This window comes from Girardinichthys multiradiatus, chromosome 24 (genome assembly GCF_021462225.1).
Source record: "Girardinichthys multiradiatus isolate DD_20200921_A chromosome 24, DD_fGirMul_XY1, whole genome shotgun sequence".
In the NCBI taxonomy this organism is placed as follows: domain Eukaryota; kingdom Metazoa; phylum Chordata; class Actinopteri; order Cyprinodontiformes; family Goodeidae; genus Girardinichthys; species Girardinichthys multiradiatus.
In genome coordinates, this window is record NC_061816.1 from 6,431,360 (window position 1) to 6,454,503 (window position 23,144).

At 41.7% G+C, this 23,144-nt stretch overlaps 1 long non-coding RNA gene across 1 annotated transcript; it reads right to left on the reverse strand.

The window, feature by feature from the left end:
• Positions 1-177: 177 nt before the first annotated feature.
• Positions 178-22,684, reverse strand: LOC124861548. Its single transcript, XR_007036664.1, has 3 exons — positions 22,593-22,684; positions 2,366-2,443; positions 178-1,105 (listed from the first exon to the last, which is right to left on the reverse strand). It is a non-coding gene; the product is annotated as an uncharacterized LOC124861548 (long non-coding RNA).
• Positions 22,685-23,144: the final 460 nt, after the last annotated feature.

Sequence of the window (23,144 nt, forward strand, 5' to 3'; positions counted from 1 at the left end):
TTGAGGTTGTTAGTAACTGTTTACTGGACAACTGTCAGGTCATTTTTCTTCTAAAGCCCTGTGGACCTCACTTAGTACAACATCTTGATGGGCCCCAACACTACTGGAAAAAATCTTCTGTGTACTCTAAGCATTATGGAAGGTGGGTGCTCTGTAACATCAGCTGTAAAACGCAGCATTTCAGAAACAGAACGCAATACCAAAAGTACAACATGGTGGTGGCAGTGTGATGTCTGGGGCTGCTTTGTTGCTTCAAGACCTTACTGTTGGTGAAAGAACCAGGGATTCTGCTCTCTAGCCTTATAATCCCAAACACACCTGCAAGACCCCATTTGAAGGGCCTAAGAAGCTAAATGAAGGGTTTGGAGCGGTCTAGCCAAAGCCTGAACCTAAATCAGAACTTGAGATGCTGTGGCATGGCCTTAAATAGGCCATTATGCTGGAAAACTATTCAATGTGGCGAAACGAAATCTGCACAGCCGAGTAGGTCCAAATGCCTCCACAGTGATGTTAAAGACTCATCAAAAACCCTTGAAGGCAGCTGTTGTTTCCAAGGGTGGAACAACTAGTTATTAGGTTCAGGGGGTCATTACTTTTCCATATAAGGCCAGGTTGGTTTGAATAGAATTGGTTCCTTAATAAATGAAATCATTTGAAAGGAGATCTTTGTTTTTACTCAGAAACCTGTAAAGGAGCACAAACCTTTTACTTTAAAATATTTAAAAACTGAAAGCCAACTATGAGGAATAATATGTACACCAGCATGGTGGGAAACGAGCATCTGAGATGCATGTAAACAAGGACACAGAGGACAGTTCGACACTTTAAGGAGGACCCAGATGTGACCGTGTGTGACACATCTGACTGAGGTAGTCACTTCTTGCTCCGAGCTGTTGCTCTTGTGTTCCAGCGTGCGTCACGTGTTCTCTCCACTGGATCACCGTCGGTTTTTCTCTCTTCCTCACCGAGACGACGGACCCACTCGGTGCTCTAAAGTGGCTCTGATTGCACCGAGCCGATTCTCCACCACCTTTTCTTTCTCCTCCCGCTCCGTCGTATGGCGGCGCGCCTCGTTTCTTCCTGCGGCCGAGCTGTCATATCGGATCTGGTCATTGCAGGAGCGAGATAATATGTCAGATTAAATATGTATGGGTGAATTAGGGCTATCTCAAGTATTATATCATTTAAATTCAAATCGCTCCATCGCTCGGTACCGTCTCATTACGATGCTTGAGAAATTAGCAGATAAAAACACTGTCACACGGGCCTGATATTAAGGCTAATTTAACCCCTCTTGAATTCCTCTTTCACACTTTATTGTAGAAAATGAAGAAGATCTACCTATCAAAGCTGCCTGATATTAAGAGTTGTACAAATGGAGCTGTCTACCTTTTGAAAAATCATCCCACCTTCTTCTCCCAAATTAAACTTCAAAGTAAAAACCCTCCGGAGAATATTTCCGAGGCTGCTCTATCTGAAGACCTTTGTGTCTCGTCTTCAAAGACTCCACGCAGCAGGTCTCCTGGCTTTCCCTCATCACTGGACAAACGCTCGTCGTTTTCATCCAGAACCCAGATAATGTTTGACATTTCCCGCCCGACGGGAGCAAAGATATGAAGTTAACGTCTTCAGGTCTGCAGACAAGCCAGATCAGGGTAACGAAAACAAAAGTACAGGCAGAACAAGAGGCCATCAGTGGTGAGCGGCAGGAAGAATACAATCGTTAAATTACATCCTTATGTTTAAGATGCAACTATTTCTACATTTAAATCACGCATTTGAGTCAAAAACAGCTAGAGCAGTGATAAAAACGATTTAGTTAAGGGGAGGGGGGACTTAAGATTTTGGGAAAAGCAAAGATTACAAACTGGACTAAACGCATGAGGAAAACAGTCCAGACTTCTAAAACTTGTACAACTGTAGATTTTCTGGGTTCTGTGACCTCCTGGATGAGTCGGTGATGAGTTCTTGGAGTAATTTTAGTTGGTTGGCCATTCCTGGGAATGTAACCCCTGTTCCATGTTGTCTCCATTTGTGGATAATGGTTCTCACTGTGGTTCTCTGGAGACCCAAACCATTACAAATGGTTTAGTAAGCTTTTACCAGACCGATGGATGTCAATGACTTTTACCTGTTTTGAAAAGGGCAGAGGTTGGACACTTTTATTTCCCTTAATAACTGAAACAATTATTTAAGAACTTGTTTTTGTGTTTACATCTTATCTGATATTAAAATTAGTTTGATCTGAAACATTTAGATGTGAAAAAACCCTGTAGGGGGTAAAACCTTTTCCCAGCACTGTGGTATGCAGCCCATTTTCTTTGCATTTTGCAGCTTTCAGATAATTGTCTTCATACAGACTCACCTGTTAACTTCAGCGGTGGATCCTAACCAGCATATGGAAGCTTCTGTTCCTCAAACAACCAGTAAAGCAGAATCCAGCCTGTAATTCACATTATTTATGTAAAGGTTTGGTCCCAGTTTATAGAAACTGTTATGGTGTCTTTATCAGACGGGTGAAACAATGAAACTTCTTGCATTATGTTACTTCCTGTCACCAATCAGCAGACTAATAACTTAAAGCAGCGTTTACACCTGACATTTCTGTAACTCCAAAACTGATCCCTCAACCCCCCCCCCCCCCCCCCCCCCCCCCCCCCCCCCCCCGTCTCTCTTTAACACCAGCTCTCCTTTCCTGAAGGTCAAACAGCGTCTGTAGAGCTTTAATAACAAAGTCCACAAACAAATTAGCGGCAGACGGCGGCGGTTCAGCTGGGTACATCTCGCTCCTTAAGGTGAGGTATTAGCAAAGCTTATTTATTTTCATTTCCGCGGCTTTTATTTGCTTCCTCTCCCCTGTGGTAAAGCAAAGGCTGATTTCTGCCATGATTCCCCTCCTTTATTTTAATACCCTTTTTACTCATCATGCAGACATTAGACCCCCCCCCCCGCAGCCCCTCCCAACCCTCATCCTTCTGAAATAATGTAACTCGGGCTCACGCAGGAGTGTGGGGCGACCACAGGGAGGACTGGAAACTAGCTTTCTTCTTCGCTGCAGTTAATTGGTATACAGCCATGTGCATATATGATAACAGTGGATTTTTTTCCACGTACACACACCCACCTCCCCAACAAGGAAAAGGGAGGTTAATTAATGTAAGGGGCTGCATGTTCACCGAGATGCAGAGTTTAGTACACCGCCGCTGCCACCTCCTCCCTCCTCCTGCTCCTCTCCATCACCCCACCCCACATCCCCTGCTGCCGTAAGAGCCTTGATTCTTCGCTAATGACCTAGTTCTTTTAATGAGCGGTATTAACCCCTGGCTACAGTCGCCCAGGTCTTAATTGTCAAGCCAGGCTGAAACGCAGGAGACGCAGGAGTCCCTCGCCCGTCAGCAGGTAGACATTAGCACGCCTCATCACCAGGGCCTCAGGAAGAAATGATTTTAAAAATAAAATAAAACAACAAGGTTTCTGCTGCTTCTTCGGTCCCCCTCGTTTTCTCCTCATGATGGCGGTGAGGATGATTCTCGCCCACCCCTCCCCTTCACCCCGATCTCATTTTTTTGGACCGTCTCCTGCTGCGACCAGAGAGGGGAGGAGACGCAGCGTGCACAAAAATATATCAAAATATAATCAGAGTGTGTATCTGCTTAAGAAACCTGCAAACTCATTAAGACACATTCGTAAAAAAAGAAAAAGAAAAAAAAAAACCTGCAAACCGGGTCCTTTCATTTACAGAAACCCTGATTAAAAATTCTCCTTTATGTCACTCCCCAAGAGGTGGGTTTTAAAATTCAAACACTATTTACTATTAAGCACAATATAAAATAAATCCAATAACGAGATATAGAAATATAGACACCTAATTAGTACGAGGACGACGCGCTGCTGCTTCATGAAAAGCTAATGGCTTTAATGAAGAAAAGTCCAAAATAGCAAGAGATTCGTTCAGATGCTGCTACTCTCACGTGACTGAATACAGAAAGATAAAAGAAAGGAAATATGAGACCTTTGAATGAAATTTACACAACTTTGTGTCTCCGCAGTGCCTTCCAAAAGGAGTATTTGTCACGTATTTATTGGGATCTTATGTGATACACCAACTCAGAGTAGTGCAACGTCACCAACTCCATGTAATCTAATCTCCATCATGAACAAACGACATGATGAAGACCAAGAAATACTGCAGACAGGTCAGGGAGAAGGTTGTGGAGAATTTTCAAGCAGGGTGAGGATACAAAACAAGGTAACTCTGGAGGAGCTGCAGAGAGCCACAACTCAGGTAGGAGGAATCTGCTGACAGGGGCTATTGATCATGTACTCCACAAAGTGATTACTGGAAGAAAAATGTGAAAGAAGCTGCTCTGGTCAGATGAGACCAAAATGCAGACAAAGCAGCAGACTGAGAACACAGTAGTGGCACCATCATGCTTTGGGGATGCAGAAGACTTGAGACTGGGGTGGAGAGTCTCCTTTAAACAGCACAACTACCCTAAACATACAACCAGAGCAACAATATTTGGGGGTTCAGATTAAAGCATATTCATGGATTACAATGGCCAAGTCAAAGTCCAGTCTTGGGAATATGTTGCAAATATTGAAACCTGATGATCAGAGATGCTCTCCGTCCAATTTGACTGAGCCTAAGTCTATTTTGCTAAGAAGAACCAGCAGAATGTTCAGTCTTGTTGTGAAAGGCCGACTGATAATCTACTGACTAGGGCTAAACCACAATTTGCATCTCTATATCTATAAAAAAATGAAATCATGTCTCATTTTCTTCCACCTCACAACTATGCACTGCATTGTGCATTAAAAATAAACCAAACACTTAAACATTTGTGGATCTAATGTCACAAAAGGCTAAAAACATTTGCAGGCCAGCATAAATCCCAAAACTTCTAAATATTCTCATCCCTGACAAATAAAATTCCTAGTTCAAATGTTTACAGCATATGTGGAGAAAAAAAAAAAAAGCTATAAAGGTGGAAGAAAACCAGAAACCAGAAAGAAATACCTGGAGAGACTTTTACAAACTGGAGAATTATCACTAAATTCAACAGGGAGGAATCTGGTCAGATCAACCGCCCCCGCTGACCAAATTTGGGTGTGTGCTGCACCGTCATCTCGTCAGGAAATGAGTCCATTTCCCATTAGGATGCTGCTGCTCTCCCTTTACAGCTGGGAGTATTAGCAGCAATAAACCTCACTGTCAGTCTGCAGCAGGGTGGAGACCCCAATGTGTGTGTCAGTCAATTTATGTGTGCACAAACGAGGAGCCTGCAGACTCGGCCAACGGTCCGGTTGTTGCCTTGACAGCCCCGTTGGTCAGATGATGGGGAGGGGAAACCTTGACCCGAGCTGTCCAACCAGCATCCAGCCCTGCAGCACTGGGACCAGTATGACAAGGGCAGCGGGAAGGGCACACACTGATGCGCGCACGCTTGCAAATAGAAAATGCTGCTGTCGTAAGCACAAAGGTTAGATGCTCAAAAAGATTCAAGTTTTCAGTCTTAGAAGAGAAAGAAATCCCTAAAACCACCTTATGAAAACAAAGAATAAGGAACAGAAAGTGTTGTAAATCAAACACCTGACATACAGGCACTGACTGAACATCAGCGATGTCTGTCTGATGCATATTGTTGCATGTTTTACTTGAAAGTTTCCTACTCCTCCAGCCTGCAGGATGTGGACGTAGATCTGACTCAACCGAAGCCACAGGACTGGATGCATCATCTCTTTGAGGGTCAGAGTCAGGTTGGTTGGCCTTATCCAAGCCTCATCTGGGTCAAACAGACAGTTGCAGACAGACTGACATTATCCTCAAGGACAGACGAGTACAACCTACCTTCAGAAAATCCCAAAGAGCCAGTACTATTTCATAAAACAGCTCCTCTTAGACCGGTCGCTTTCAAGCTCAACTAATCTGCCAAACCAGGAGTTACCTCAACAAACCACTGAAGCATCTCATGGATTTGCTAAAATATTTCTTTAGGATACTGTAAGTATGCCCTTTTCAGATTTCCTGGTCTTACCCATTACCTTTTAATTCTCCAAAATCTTCCACAGATTCCCTTTCAGTCTGTGTGTCCCGTTCCCGGCACGCTTTGAATAGAGGGTCAGGAGATGTGTTTGTAAATTCACTTAGGAATGAAGGCACTGTCAGCTGTCTGGTGTTCCTGGACAAGACCTCAAGGGTGTCTTCCTCAAGATGAGGCTGTCTGGTTTGGAAACGTCTGGGTCCACTCTCAGTGTTTACAGATGATGTTGTTCTTCTGTTGGCCTCTTAAAGCTGAGCAGGTACCATCAACTGAACTATGCTAAAGTAAATTAAACCAGACTGAGATCATCTCAACTAGTCAAAATCACACCTAAATAAATTCTAAGCTGACTAAGTTTAACTAAACTAAGTTTAGACAAGCCTAACTTAGCTATGAGGAAGGATTTGTAAGCTAAAGTCAGCTAATCTAAAGAAAAAGAAACAAAACCAAGTAAAAATGATTTAAACCTAGTTTATTTACGACAACTGAAGCTATGCCAGGAAACAATAAGGTGATGAACTAAACCAAGCTTAAATAAACTAATCTAAGCTGGACTAAACAAAGCTAAAATTACCCAAAGGTAACTTAAACTTAGTTAAGGTAAGATGTATTAAACTGATATAAAAACAGAAAGTCAAACAGAGCTAAACCAAGGGATTTGGATATTTTACTTTCAGCTAGGAGCTCTTTGGAATGAAAGCTCGCTTTTTATTCATTTTTGGCATTTATAATACAGTCAGCTGCTTTTTAGTTCAGAGGGGCTTTAGGATGGACTGAATAAATACAGATGAGCAGGAAAATGCACAAACAATAAATATTTAAAAAGAATTGAAAAAGCAGCTGAAGTCTAAATAAACAAACTGAAGAGCTTCAACAAACCTGAAAAACTAATGAACATGAAAATGTTATGATGTTTAATTTAATTTGTACACCTTTTAAAACCCTTTATGGTTCAGAGTTATCATACTAAAGAATTAGCAAAGAATATATTATTATTAAGCTGCATTAAAGGTTCCTCACAGGAGTCATCGTAGGCACCTAGATTCAGATGGATGTAAAGCACCTTAGGACACCTTCACAGCTTTGTGTCACATTGTACGCAGGTTCGTGGGAGGAGGAGGAGAAATGAGAAGGACTTTTCTGTATTCTTCCAGGGCTCTGCTGTCCAGAAGCAATGACACTGTACTTTTGTGAGGTTTGTCTTCTAAAAGCAATAAACGAGAATATCCTGCCTGAATGGGGACTCTAAGAACCTTCACGGTAAATTTGAGGAGGGGAGATCCGTGGGTGCCTCAGGAGCCACCAAATGCCTTTCCTTAAGCCCTCAGCATGTTGGGGGGAGGGAGGAAGGAGGGCTGGAGAAGGAGGGAGAAGAAGAAGACACTATTTCCTCTCAAACCCCCACTCTTCCCTTCCAACCACTGCCTTTCCATTTCTGTTTGAAGAAACCATGCGAAGGCCGTCATTACCGTCATCATTGCTGAAACTATCATCATCACCGCTGCCGACATCATCATCGAGACCCCTCCAAGTGTTGCTGGGATATTACCCGTCATTTTTCGCCCGTGTCGGGTGACGATCTGTAATCCATGACCGCCTCAGAATCAGAACGTCCCCCACGAGTTTTAGTTTTTGGCTCGTTTATCCACCTCTTTTTTTTTTTGCGTGTTTTTGTTCTTGTTGCCCTGAAGGCTTTACCGATGCTCTATAGGCCTCGACGTTTATTCCTCCTAATCTCAGTCTCATCTCCAGGCTAGCTGTGACAGATGGTTATAGGCACACAATAGTATTAGGACTCTTTTTCCTTTTTTCCTCACCCCTTATGCCTCCTCTTCTGAGCTCAGACTCCGATGCCTGACTCCTGTGAAGGTAAACTCCGCTTTAAAGGCGCCTGTGCATCGTCTGTCAAACAACCCTCCTCCTCCTCCTGCTGCCGCTGTCGGCACTCCAAGGTAAGCTGCATTAACCTCACTGACTGTTATTAAAAAGATGTATTTCTCCAGGTTTTCCCTGCATTCTTGCACACACACACCGAGCAAACAAATACCAGCGCAGCGTCATAAATTCCCCCAACGCCAGTCGCAGTTGGACTAATTTCAATCCCACCGTCACTGGCGTCAGGCGAGAGAGCAGCTGGATGATGCATAGAGGTAAATAAGGTGGGTGAAATTAGCCCCTCCTGCTCCTGTCATCCCCTACCTTTCAACCCCTCACCCCCCTCCACCGCCCCTCGCACCTCCAGGCATCCTGGGAAATTGACTGCACGCTAGATTTTCAAAATTAGCCCCTTAATGTTGCCCAGACAAACGGAGCTGGGTAACGCCTCGCCGGTGTCACCCAGAGCGGATTAATTACAAATTTCTCACCTCATTTTGTATTTATACCTTTCAGGTTTCACAAAGGAGACGCTGTCATGCCTGAAAAAGTAAAATATGACCCCTTTTCAGTCGTCTCACCTGCATTGGAGTAAATTTCCATTAGGTTTGTTAATTTAGCCCAGTAACAAACTGTAAAATCGCAGATGGAAAAGCAGCGAAATGAAGTCACTAATTCAGTTTATCCAACGTGATCACGACTGCGGCATCGGGCCTCATCAGAGCTGCTACAAACAGAGTCGGTCCGCTGATGGAGGTAAGGAGCTGATTCAGCTGGTGAGTGAGGAAAGCTCATTCCTTAACCGCATCATTACAGCTGAACAGCCTCCAGGTTTCAGAGAGGGTGCCGCTCAAGGTTTGTAATGACTGCAACGGGAGGGGCAAAAGTATCCAAAAGAGCCCAGACACGCCGGAGTCATCAATCTGTCCGTCGGGTCCGACTCTGGAGATCTGGAGTTTATTCTAACTAAGCGGTGGGCCCGTTTAAAACCTCTTCAGGTGATGTTGCATGCTGGAGAAGCAAACTGTTGTAGATCGCTGGAAGGTGATGACAGTAATACGCATACAGAGGAACAAAGATATGACGCTGGCACAGGGAGGCAGTTTGGATTACATGCTCAACGACCTCGTCAGGTCGTGTATACTCAACACCACTGATCCCTTTCCAAGGATTACAGCAATAAGATGGATCTCCCACCTTCCAGGAAGCCATTGTTTTTGCTACATATCACCACATCTGCAGAGCCTAAACCCTAAAGAACATCAGAATAAATCATTCAGATCATAGAAACAAGCTGTATTCCTTCAGAAACAAAGGCTGAACCAGCTGAACATGAAATCATTTAAGGTACGCTGACGTCACTGGCCAACCTAGAGCGATAAAATACTGCCACACGAATCAGGAAGAACATAAGAAGCTCAAATGAATAAGTGGAATCAAACAATTTCTCTGCTATAGTTTGGTGCACATCTAAAACCAGCGATGAGTACCTAAATTACCAAGAAATCACCAGACAGAACATGCATCAGAACCTCTGGACAGCAATATAAACACTTGATAGTATTTGGGGTCACATTTTTTTGGTGCGATGAGGCCAGGTTTTGGTAAAGTGGCCCAAAGTTGACACAATGGCTGCATGGTTTTCCAACGCCATCATTTTGTAAAGAAATCGATTAATGGCTGCAAACCATGAATACATCCAAACAAACAGGAAAAAAGCCTTCAAATCTATTACGGTTTATTCTTAAGATAAAACAGATGCATTGTTTTCATGAACAGAGCTGTTTACAAGTCATTTCTTCCAAGTCAAGTCAAATGTGTTTAAGGGACATTTCTAGGTCAAGTCTTTAAAGGGCAAGTCAAAGTAAAGTCTCAAGTCTTTTGCTCCAAGCCAATTTACCAGTATTTCAGTAGCAAGTCAGAGTCCAATAACAAATTTCATACCCCAAGTCTGAGACAAGTGTCAAGTCTTCTACCCACAGTCCATGTTCCAGACTCTCAGGTGTTTTATCCCAAGTCTCACATCTTTGAGAGGCATGTCCAAGTCAAATCCATGTAAATCTCAGGTACCACCCCAAACGTGCCACATCATTGAGCGTCAAGTCATTCAGGTCTCAAGTCTCTTAAGACTAAAATAAACATTCTCTCATCTGATCCAAGTCCGAGTACTGATGCACAACAACGCATCGCTGTAGGTTATTATGTCAAGTCACGTACTTGGTTATCTGGAGGCCAAATTTAACACATTAACATTGATCAACCATATTTTTCCCCAAACGTAAGTAATTTATTTTGACAAGTCTAAACAATTTATAAATTGGTCAAGTCACTTGTGGCTCTTAGAGCAGTTTCAACACTAAAGTATCTTTGAAAGCCAAAGTGAAGCTTCTTACTAATGCAATTACCTCTTTTAGCATTTGCACCTAAATTGAAACCTTTGATAAAAAATTGAACTTGAAAATAGGTCGTAAAAATTTAAGAAGACGAAAAGATCTAAATTTAAAGGCAGCAGGTCAAGAACATAAAAACGTATGTCCCATAAAAACAAAATAAGACCCAACGGTTGTGTTAATTCAAATAAATAAGAAGACAGAGAATCTTCAGGACAAACTGTTGGCTCCATTAATTAAAAACAAAGATTAAGGTTCAAGATAATAAAAAAAAAAAACTCATTGTCTCATTCATTTAACCAAAACTTTTTTTTTTTTTTTTTTTGCTTGTGTCTGACGGCAGACTTTCTTTTCGACTGATCAGTGGTGGAAGTAGAGAGAGTGAAGGCGGGGTACAGAGGTCGCAGAGTCGGATGTGGGCCTGCCGGGACCTGCAGAGGATTAACACAAGCGCTGTGCTCAGGACATATGGCATTTGTCATCTCCCACTGGGAGAAGAGAGTCTCCCCTGGCTCTGCAGCTCACTCTATCCGACTTTCGCTCCTCCTGTCGGGATTTAAAGGCTTGAAGTGCTTTAGCTCTTTACTGTGCATTAAATGCCCCCCTTTGCTCACTGCCACCCTCTAAACTTCGCACCGTTAAGAAGAAAAAGGCTCAGCAGAGGAAGAGAGGGTGCTGACACTGTACTAGCTTCTCATCACAGGAAGGTGCTTGATTTTAATTCCCTCTGATGAAGTCAAGAGGGCAGGCGTGGAAGAAAGGACACCTGCTCCCAGGAAGTAGTATGGATGCAATTTATTTTTGGTGATATTGATACTAAATAGATATGCTCTATGATTCTGTCTATGAGATTCCCAAAACAAGTGGCTCCAACCAGAACTGCATGAGAACTCTGACATCCTCTTATTCTTTGCAAATAAAATACAAAAAGCCTTTTCTGAGAAACATGATGTTTCACTCTTTATCTTTCAAGGCCCAGCAGGCCAGGCTTTTAGTGTCTGTCCACAACGTAACAAGGACAATGCAAACAGAGGAAGGTCATTCAGAGTTTTATTCATCTAATCGGTTAAAGCTTTGATTCTTCATCCAATCACTGATCACAGCCCATTTTATTCCAAACAGTGACTGTTAACTTTCTGGACGATTTTGTCCGCCAAAGTATTTTTAAAATTCTTGTGCAAGTCTGTCTTTTTAAGTGCACTGTAAAGTGTTAAATTTTGCATTAGAAGTGATAATTGTGGTGATCTTGGATGTAGTAGCACATGTGGATTTCTAAAGTCTTTCAGAAGCCATTGATGCTCGGCTAAAGGATATCTTTGTAAATGGAGTCAGTTTTAAAAATAAATCAACCTATGCAGAAGTATTCATCTAAACCATCAATTCATTCTGATTGGATTTTAAGCAGCTAGACGTTCCTGTAATCATTTAACTACTTCTTCATTTAAGGTTCTCCAGAGATTCAAAGGTTTTTCGTTACTTATTTTCCACCTTTTCTGTCCAGTTCTAGCAATTAAAAAAAGACTAAAGTGAACACGTAGAGAACATGGAAAAGCAACGCCGCACATAAAATATGTCTAAAGTAGGTTAACAGTCCCTGGAACATGAAAGATGGACCAATCCCTGTGTCCCCGAATTCAGCTAGAAGATCTGGGAATCAACAGTGAAGAGCTAAAACAGCCAAACATTTGATACAGCTCAACTTAACTAAGTAATAGGGCAAACATAAATTAAGCTTAAGTAGGTCTAACTGAACCAAGGGTTGCTAAGCTAAGTTAGCCAAAACTAAGCCAAACCAATCCAAGATAAAAATAGGTTTAGGTAAACTAATCTAACGTTGCATTCGATATGTACTCAGAAGTTGGAATTTCCGACCTCCAAGTAAGAAATGTCAACTGGAACGCCCGCAAAAGTCGGAATTACAAGTCAGAAACTCAGGGAAAAACGACCATGCCCGACTCTGACATTCAAGATGGCTGCTACTCGCATCTTACATTCTTACATTAACTGTTTTTAGCAGGTCTTTATTATTTATGGTTGCATAAATCATACCTACTACTTTTCAGTGTGTACAAGACGAGATGTTTCAACGCTGTTTATATGCACGAAACACCACGTAGAACAGGGTTTATCGTCATGAAAGGGTTTATTGATACGAAAGAAAACAAGAAGGAAAAACGGGAACGCTACAACTCTGAGATGACGTAAACTCCGACTTCCAAGGTTAAGGGAACGCAGCATCTACCAAGCTTTGCGAAGCTAAATTAAGACAAGGCAAACCAAACTAAGCTGAGTTAAACTGATCTTAGGTCAGCCAACCTGAACCAAACTACAATGATTAGGTCCAGCTTAAAGTGCTAAACAATTGTTCTACTGACCGCTACAGGAGATCACCATCTACAACAACTCTTTGAAGAAACTTTTAAAATTAGTAGTTACTGAAATGAAACGGATTGAAAAAAATACTTTGAACAGCAGACATATTCAAACTCCATTTTATACCTGAGGAATTGATCTCCAAAGGAAAACATGATCGTAAACAGGAGGTAGCTTTTGTCAAATGGTGCTTTTATAAAAAACAGAGGGTTATAATACACTGTAAAAACTGACAGCCCTTCTTGGGTTTAATGCGCTTATTTCAAATCTTATATTGAGTTTTTGTTATGTGTTTTTCAGTTTTAACGTATAGTTGTAATTCGCCCTGACTGTTCTTTAAGCTCGTCAGAGTTGAGATCATGCAAATCTGAAAGATGACTACTAGTTTCAAAGCAGCTTTTGACCTTTTCTTTTTAAGTTTAGAAAAATAATATTTAGTACAATGTAGGTAGTAACACAGAACCCTGATATGACATTTGGTGCTCAGCATCATTTTGCATGAATTTCCCTTGAAACAAACATCTTCAAAACTGCAACTACGATGCTTAACCAAATAAAGTAAATTCAACAAAGTAAAGCTTCCTCTGATGGAGCTATGCTGGCTCATCGTTTTATAGCTGGATATGTTTTTTTGTTTTGTTTAAAGAGTTAAAATATTAGTTGTAGTTTTCTAGATGACGCAGCTAATTAGTAGAGTTTAAACCATTCAACCTCCACTCCTCTTTCTGAGCATGAATACTATCACTCAGCCCCACGCTCGCGGGCAGGTACGCTCTTGTCATCCTCCATCTTCATAAACAGGCATGTTATTATAACAAGATGGAGTGCTGTGCTTTTCTCCCTGCGTTTTTTTTTTTTATTCTTTATGGGACACAGTAATGCGCCGGAAATCAAAGCTTGTAATTCGCCGGGTGATGTTTATTGTGCACCTCCCGTGTCTGGAGACATTTGATGAACAGCATGTTGCGAAGGCAGGAGGACAAAAAAGGTGTTGGAGTATCCAGTGGGAGCTTGCCAAAATAATACCCCATTCAGCGGAGCCACCGTGCGAAAATGCCTCTCCTCACTGACTCATATTTCACCGCCACAACGAGCGGTTTGCCGTATGGGCCCGGTGATGAATTACACCGGAGCATATTCCTTATGGGAAATCTGGATGGTGCTGAAGTGAAGGGGGAGCAAGCTCCAGCGACAAATTGCCTTCACTGCCAGTTAGTCCGTGTTCTTTTCTTCTCTGTGGCGTTTGGTGTTGTTGGAAGGAGAGGGTTTTATTTTGTTAGGTGGAGGTTATTTTGTCTTCTGGAAATTCCCAACGGCAGTGGAGGGATCTTAATCTGAGGAATGGGAATCCTGAGGTGTAAACCAAGCAGCACAACAACAGGAACAAAGCCCTCTCGTTGATGATCTGTCCAATCAGCTCTGTCAATACCTGTTAGCAGCAGCAGGGAGAGGGAAACAGGCTGCACAGTTGGCCGGTTGCCAGTTTGAATCCCTGAGATGTTTCTAACAGGAAGCATGGCTCATTCTGATCCAGGAGGCCGAAAGCCTTGAGGAAAACCTGCAATCTGGAGGATGAACTCTGCCTCTGAGCTGGGCTCAGGAGGGGATAACAAGGACGACCAATCTGTCCACTCTGTCCACATGCAAGACAGAGAACTAAGGTTTGACATCTTCTACAAATTAAAGAAATTGATTACATTAATATCTGCAGTAATTGGAAAAGAATGTACAACAGGGCTCAATTTTTGTTTGTCTATTGGTCTGGAATATACAAGTGTGTATTAACAAACCACCAAGACAAAAAGGTAACAGCAATGACCCAATAGAAGCAACTATTACTAACACAATACCAAGACGGAATGACAACAGTAATGATCTTTGAGAACCATCTGCTGCCTATCAAGCTAGAAATGACTCCACAAATCTTTGTCCCAAACTATTTGAAGTCCATAATTTAAGACCGGTGCTAACCGTCAGAGCGTGTAGTGCTCAGACATTGGAGTGCTAGAGGAACTGCTTGGGTTAAAGGTTGGATGTATCCGGCGATGCACAAGTGAACCAAGTTGTGTCTTATTTTCCAAAGATGTTGTGACAGCAGCCTTTTTAAAACCATTTCCATTTATTTATCTGTTTTATTCTCTATGGTCATTTAAAATAACCTAACAATGACTCATGTGATAACTCTTTTCCGCTTGTTTAAAGACACGGTAGAATGAAGACTGTATGATTGGACTGATCTGCCAAAGTGTTAATTCTTTAGGTTCTGAATCCAGAGATTATAAATGCTATGTTTTCTGCTCTGGAGCATGCAGCTGTGCGTTAACCCACTGCCAAGATGGAAAGGTATCATCAATGACCCTATAGAAGCAAACTGTTGCTGCCCATCAATCTGTTGAGGGTTAAAAGGTCATTTCAAAAACTATCTGAACATCCATCATCACTAATGGAACAAAGTATTTAAATCCGAGTAAATGTTCCGAGTAAATGACCAAGCAAATTAACTCCGACCTGAGAGCGTGTAATCCTCAGAGAAAGTGCTTGGGTTGAAGGTTGGATATTTCCCACCTTGTTTTAGTAAACAAAGGGTTATGTTTTACGTTAAAGTTCACTTCTAGCTCTTAGTTTACAGACAAAGCTGGTACCAGAAGTGGTACTTCTTACTCAAAACACTTGCCATGTCCTTAATCATTTGTATTCTCTAGAGCTGAACTGTTTAAAATAACTAGAAAAAGACTTATCTGCTGATGATTTTTGCCTCTTATAAAGGCAAGACTTGTATAAAGAGTCACTAGTAAGAAAATGAAATGCTAAAACTGTAGATTTGACTCCAGAGGTCTCAATTGTAGTTTAGTCCAACAGATTTGAAACTACTGTGAGAGTTTGAGGAATGCCAGGGTGAAAAGAGAACAGCAAGGACCTTATAGAGGTAACTGTAGCTAAGCATCAATCTGGGAAAGGTTTTAAGGCCATTTCCCAACTATTCTACCAGGAGAATGATTCAAAAGCCAAATCATTTCAAATAACTGGCCAATTATGCTTCAAGATTTATGTAAAATAAATACCCTAAAGTTTTTTTTCACATACATTCTTTCAATGTTTATAAAGCACCTGTGGTATTTAATAAAGGGGAATAAATAAGCAAAAAATCTAATTTTTCCAAGTAAAGTGTGCAAAGAACATGGACTTTTCAGACACATTCTCCTTTGCATTTTCTATCTGTGCTCTTAAAAAGCTGCTGTTCCAGCAGCTTTTTAAGAGCACAGATATGTCAATTTAAATAAAATGTTGGATTTTCCCCCAAAAAGATGAAAAAAAGCAACAATACTTGGATTTTGTTTGAAAAACATGCAGTAGGATGTAAATCAGTGCTAAAAATCTACAACAAATAAGGCTTCCCCTCAGTTCTTGAGATAAGCACCTCGATCCTGCTTCTTGGATGTTCACCACACGAGCAGCCTCTTCAGTGTAGAGGGATTACCAAACATGAGGGCCTTCCTCCGTCAATCCCAATTTACCTCCGACTAAATCCCAAATTTATGAGCACGTTCTCGGACATAATCCGGCCTCCATTTGCTCGACGCCGGGTGCGGTGAAAGGGAGATTAGCGAGCGTGTAGCTGTCGCCGCCAACGCCGGAGTAGGTGGCCAACAAAAGCCGGAGGAAACAAGAAAACACCAGGCGAGATAGGTGGTCTCCGCTCGTTTTTTTCTGATTTATTGATATTTCTCACTAGGGAGCTTTTGTCTTTCGTCAGACTGTTGAAGCAGAGAGGTGGGTGGGGGTGGGGGGCTGCAGGGGAAAAAGTGGTTATTTCTGCTGATAGGGCATATTTTCTGTCAACAGTCTCTGGCAGATGAGTGTATGTGATAATGCTGCTGCCAGGGAACAGTCTCTCAGCTCTTCAGCCTCCAGAAGAATATTTGTCTATGCTCAGGGCCTTTATACCCCCCACCCTCCATCCCAACCTTCATAATTCAGTAAACTGAAGTAATTATCACCCGAGCGCCTTCTGTAATTACAAAACGCTCCGTCACGGCCGTGCAGGTAATGGCATCTCTTGCTCTGCTGGCAGCGATAACACAGGTGAGACGAATTGCAGAAAACGCATCTGATAGCATTGTTATGGTAAAGGAATGTCATTAAGATGAAGGCCAGCTCTGCAGCCGGAGGGGATTATTGTCTGTTCTCACACTCGTCTCTTCTCTCTCTACAGGTAGAAAACCATGTAGCTGAACTTTCATGTCTAGATTTCCACAAATCGGCATGAAATCTGTCTAGTTATCAGCTGCAGATCAGCCAAGCATTAAAGGTTTTTACTGTGATCCTATTTTCTTTGGGATGATTTTTTCATTTCTTCCCCTGGTGGTGCGTTTACTCCGTGTTGGACATGGTGGCGTCCTGCAGATCCCAGAAAGATCCCAAAAGTGTGAACCTAAGTCATGTTTCTTTGACCTTTATTGTGACAAATAACTTGTACGTTTAGCTGAAACAAACTAAACTTTTTGGGAGAAGAGTGTCAAAACATTTCTCCAAAACTATGAGAACATCTCTTGTCCACAGGCCTCTTCAGGTGACCCCACAGATGTCCTGTCACGTTCAGCTCTGGACTCCAAAACTATGATTTTATTCAGGTGAAGTCATTCTTTTCTTGTTTTGGATGTATGTGTGGACTCACTGTGATGCTTAAAAATAAATCCCCTCTTCATCTTCAGCTCTACAACAAGAAAAGCATAAAATAGCGTAAATCACACACAGACGTATCACAGCAGGGGCCAATGATGAGGGCATTATTACTCAGCATGTCGAAGGAGGTTTGTTCTGTTTAAACCTCATATCTAGTTTGGTGCTCCTGACTGTTCAAGTGAGTGAGAACACCGTGGTGAGATCCAATGATCTGTCTGAGGCCTTCAGGAAGAAGAAGACTGAAGCTGCTTCTGAGTCTGGTCCAAAATTGAAAGAGGTCCAAGAAGACCCTTCAAACCAGCTATTCTGTGGTACAAGTGGAGGACATAACAAAACATCTGCCAACATGTTCAGGTTTGGCCGTCCAAACAAGTTCACCCTGAGATCCGCCTATTAAAGCCCATCTCTCGGGTTTTACACTCCCACCCCAACAGATCTCCTGTTTTTCACCTAAATTTGGTCCCATTAAAAGGTGGAGAAACTTTGCAAACGGAAATTTTACATCACAAAACCCCGACACTTTGACAAGTGTGTGCACACTTTAGAGATCCACTGTAATTAGCAGAAAGGGGCCCTAAATGCTCGTCTCCTTGAGAGTTTGACCCTATTTGTTTGTGCCGAGGTAATTTCATTACGCCCCGTGCGATTCCCAGGAGCTGCTGCGAGTTAACGCTAAACGCTCACCAGAGAGGGGATAAGTATTTGGCAATGCATCAGCAAAGAGAAAGAGAGGAGGGGGCGCAGCGGAGCTCAATAACACTTCTTTCATGTTGACAACTTCCATTAATGTGCAAAGGCTGCTGTTTGTGCTCCATTTTATTTATGATAACGCTGCAGCTTCAGAGGGGAGTGTTCATCACTGATGCCACCTATGTGGCCTGACGGCGTGCGGCGGACGTCTGTGATTTGTGCATCAGCTCCGCTCCCATGGGTCTGTCCTGTACGACGATCGTACCGTCAATTTTCTTCTGGGACGTCTAAATCTAGAAGATGGGTTTCTGTTTTTATTAGCTTGTTTTGCTGCGTGTCAAAAGATTTTAAAAACCTACGAGGTGGGCCTTCAAGCTTTAAGCACCCCCCCCAAAAAAAACGAACAAAAATAAATAAAACAACACAACTCGAGGGTCCACTTTGTGCTCTGATGCAAATTCAAAGTAAGTTTTTTTTTTTTCTGGGTTTAAATTCTTCCACGTAAACTCAGATCTCCGTTTCTATCAAAAGACCTAGACAACGACATCAACCCTTTAATGATATAAAGGCCATTTACAGTGAATAACGCGTTAAATTATTTCAGATTTTAACATCACAAAGGGAAAATCTGACCGAGCATATGTTCCAATATTTATTCAAAAACAGGGGCATCTAATTAGATATCATTGAAAAGTTCTTTTTTTCAGTCATTTAGATCATTAAAACAACACTCATTTTATTGGAAAGTTGGGTGGAAGGAAAAAACTGTTAGGAAATAAGGCACAAAGAGAACATTTGTACATTTTATTGTGAAGCAACGAAAGGAAAACCCAAAATTTGGTTTCCCAAAAAATTTGATTATTATAAAGAGACCCATTTGAAGAAGGATTTTAAAAAAAAATACTTAATTGTTATGTTGTGGTCATGTTATGGTGTATACAATTGTAGGGAACACTGGTGCCGGTCCAACAGTCATTGACAGCCTCCAAAAGCAGGTTAAACCACATGATGTCACTGCTAAAAAAGCCGTTAACTGGTTACAAAGTGTTGTCCAGCCAATCGCACCAAGTCATCAACTTTGCAACAACACCACCTTCTGAGTAAACACATGGCGACAGTGGATTGTTTCATGCAAGACTAAACACAAAAGCCACAAAAGGTCATTATGATTGAAGCTAGCTGTTTACAGGACCATGCAGCCAAAATAATAGTGGAAGTTTAGTGGAAGAAAAAAGTGTGGCACAAAAAGAAGCACAAGCCACAGGGATAACGTCAGCCGCGAATTGATAGTAACGCAAAGCCTTTCCAAGCTTTTTGAGGAGCTTCTAGAGATGTGGCTGGAGTCGGTGCTTTCACTACACATACAGGTATCCAGGACATGGGCTACAACTGTTTCATTCCTTGTGTAGAACAACCCTTATCTGGGCTAAGAAGAAAAAATGACTACAGTGTTGTTTAGTGATCAAAAGTCCTCTTTACAGAGTAATTGTGTTTTTCATCTGGAAATCAAAGACTCCAGACTGAAAGAAGAGTGTTCATCTGCTGCTAACGGCCTGATGCAGACCCAATAAGGTATCCTCTGTGTCTGATGACCTTCACTCACAGTTGTAGTTTGCTGTCAGATACGTCTGCAAATGCCTGATAAGCCCCCAATAATTTCCTACGGTGTCCATATTTAAATGTGTCCGCTCCTTGCACATCAACTCTTTTACAAATCCCTGGCTGTGAAGGATGTGGGCCGGATTACATCCAAACTGGACCATTCCATCTGCTTCAGTACGTTATTTATTGGTTTTCTCCCCCTGCATAAAGTGTTCATTTTGGACCGTGCACAAGGTGGTTGGAAACAATCAAAGAAATTCAAGAGTGATAGATGGATGGACAACTGAATGGACCGACAGCCTGGAACTGGGAATATTTTCCATACTCCATCTTGTTCTATCTATTCTTATCCAAACCTGGAAAACACTTGAATCAAATTCTCTACTTTTTCAGAACATATAGGAACCCTGCGTATGGATCATTTTCGATGATCCCGTACCATCGTCATGTTGTACTCTCCCCTGAATGTACACATAGCTTCAGCTGGGAAACATTTGAGAGCTTCACTCTCCCACTCTCCTAATGAGAGCAGCGTTTTGCCAAGTCAAATGGCCTGACATGTAACAGAGAGACTCCAGCACCATTTTTCTGATGCAATTACTGCAGAGTTGGGGTATCATACTGGGGACTTTTCAGAAACGTAATATTACCTCATTTTGTCTTTGGTGTGGTCTGGAGGGTTTTTTTGGGAGGCATTTGGAAGCATTTTACTCATAAAATACTTAACCATTTAAGTGATAGGATACAGTTTCCTGGGTTTTGTTTCTGGTGCCAACCAGGAAAAAATGAAAAAGCGAGGGAAGGAAGTACAGAAGGTTGGTACCACTTGCCCTCTTTTGCTTATTTCCTGCAGGTAAAACCTCCTAAAAAACTTTCAATTATTCAACTTCATGCTGCCAAATGTAACAACTTCGTCACAACTGAATTTGTTCTTTACTCCAAGTCCGACCCAATCATCTCTCCTCCTCATTTTGTCCATGATGATATTTGGCGTGGAGGACATCATTACCAGCTCTCCGATGACAAGCCTTTCTGTCATCCAGTCCAATCCTCAAAGCAGTCTTTTTGGAGTGCTCTGGGTTACAGCATTAGTCTTTTCCCCTCTCCCAATCCTCCCTCCTCTTCTTTTGCTCCTAAATTGCAGGTTCTTGAGTTACTAAGCTGCCCTAATAGGTACAACCTGCACCGACTCCTCAGAAGGGATCTTACCTCTCTGAATTGCTTTTATTTTTTTCAGCACAGGATCAAGAGCTATCCCACAATGCACCCTGTCACACGCGATGCTGGGGCTCAGTGTGGTGATTTCGGCTGGCTCCCGATCACTATCCTCACGGTGCCAAAGATTTAAATGTGTTTTCTATTTCTTGCTTCACTGTTGACATCAGAATGTTTCCAACCTCAGTGTTTTATGTGCAAGCGCACCTCCCCTTCAACCACCCCACCTCTCCAAAAAAAACACTTAAAACACACACACACGTGGGACTTTTGGTATATAATGACAACCCCCCACACACACACACACACACACACACACAAGCATGCGCAAGAGCACTCACAGTCAAATCACGCCACATGAATGCAGGAAACACATGCAGGCAAGGTGAGCTTGATAACACAGTTTGCATGTTGAGAGCAGAACCTGGAGGCCACCACCTCTAAACCTCTGGGGTTGTTTTTTTAGGGGCCAAACTATCCTCTGTGGTGTGCTCCCAAATTAGTTTTCTAAAAGGATTAACAGATTATAAGCCACTTTGTGTCAGTGTAAATTATTTTATGAAAAAAAAAAAAAAAGGTTTTGATCAATAGCTCTGAAAGCTCCGAAAGTTTTCTTTTTTTTAGGTTTTGGATGTTTTTCCCGAGTTTTAAGTTCCTGAACTCGACCTTAACAGCGCCTGGTGAGGTTTGGGATTGAAGTAGGTCCACCAGGAACATAAGATGAAGACGCAGGCTTAAAAAAATGATCTGCACACGATCAACACTACCTGAAAGTCCAACACAATCCAGCAAACACCTGACACCACCTCTCAGAGAAACATTAAGCCACCGAGTTAAAGAGATGCTACAGTTACTGTATTTATTACTTGTCAACCTTTGATGGTGTGAGGGTAATTGATAGTCGTACTCTCTACGTGTGATGCTGCGACACAGAACAGAGAAGACATGTTGAGCTTCTGATAGCATTTTAACTCAAACATACCTAACTGAACATATTTCACAAATCATATTTCAGGTATCACTGGATAGCTGCAATAGTCCTCAGATCACAGTCTTTTGGCTTTAGTAGCAGGTTACATTGAATTCCAGTAAACATCTCAAATACCATGTCCCTCTTTTATTTTAAGTCTTATAATCGCAAAATATGAATTTCCTTGTAGCTCATCTAACAGTTTTTGCAATTTTATTCTGCACACAGATGAGCTGTTCTTTATTTCTTAATGAATTTTATATTTTAACTGCTTTCATTGTTCTTATAAATTAATAACTTTTGACAGAACTACGTCTGCACTTTAACTAGAAAACAAATGAAAAAGCGTAATTCCCTTTGTCTCTTCACCTAGCCTCACACTTAGGCAGCCATTACTTACTCATTAAAATCACACTGCCATATAGAGGGTTTCCGGTTTTGGCACAAAAAATGTCGATTCGGGAGCAAATATTGACCAAAATGAAAGAAGTTGATATGAAAACAGTTTCAATACGTGTATAGTGAAAGGGATTCCACATGAATTCAGCCTTTCAGTTGTTTCAGTTCGCTTTACACACAAACATTAGTCCGCTAGCATTAGCATGAGTTAGCATGAGTTAGCATAAAGCTTTCCACAAAATACCCGCCAGAAACCATATCATTTAGACAACTAGTCGACTCCCAAATAAATAACCCGTTTAACTGTTGAAAGTCAAACATATAAATGGATTAAAAGACACAAGTACTGACCTGCGGCACAGAACAGATTTGAGCCTCCGTGAAGGTTAAGTCTCCTTCTGTATGCCCGTAAGCCTAAACTAAGCCACCAATCTGACCGGCGCCCTCTAGCGACTAGATGTAGAATAGCGCTGCAAGAACAACACAAGTAACTCTACCGATAGTGCTTTCATTTACTTCTATATTTACTTTCATAACTTATTTTTCACCCATCTACACATGAAAAAATTGAACGAAGAAACTGTCAGAAAATCTCATTATTCTTTATTCATTAAATGAAAATACTGTTAATGTTAATACTGACAAAACAGAAAACAATATGTCTGATTTAACATCATAAAGTGAAGAAAAAAAAACTAACAGAAAGACCCTTGGCTGCCCTGTTTCAAACATCTAAATCCCTCCATCAGTCCCTTTATAGGGTTCTGTGGCCTAAAGTAGCACAGATTTGAATATTTTCTAAAAGGCTATCAGGAGCAAGGCTTTCCGTGGAAGTAATCCTCTTCTATTTGGTAGGAGAAAAAATCTCCAGCCAAGATACCCCTTTTTTTGCTTCTAGTTATG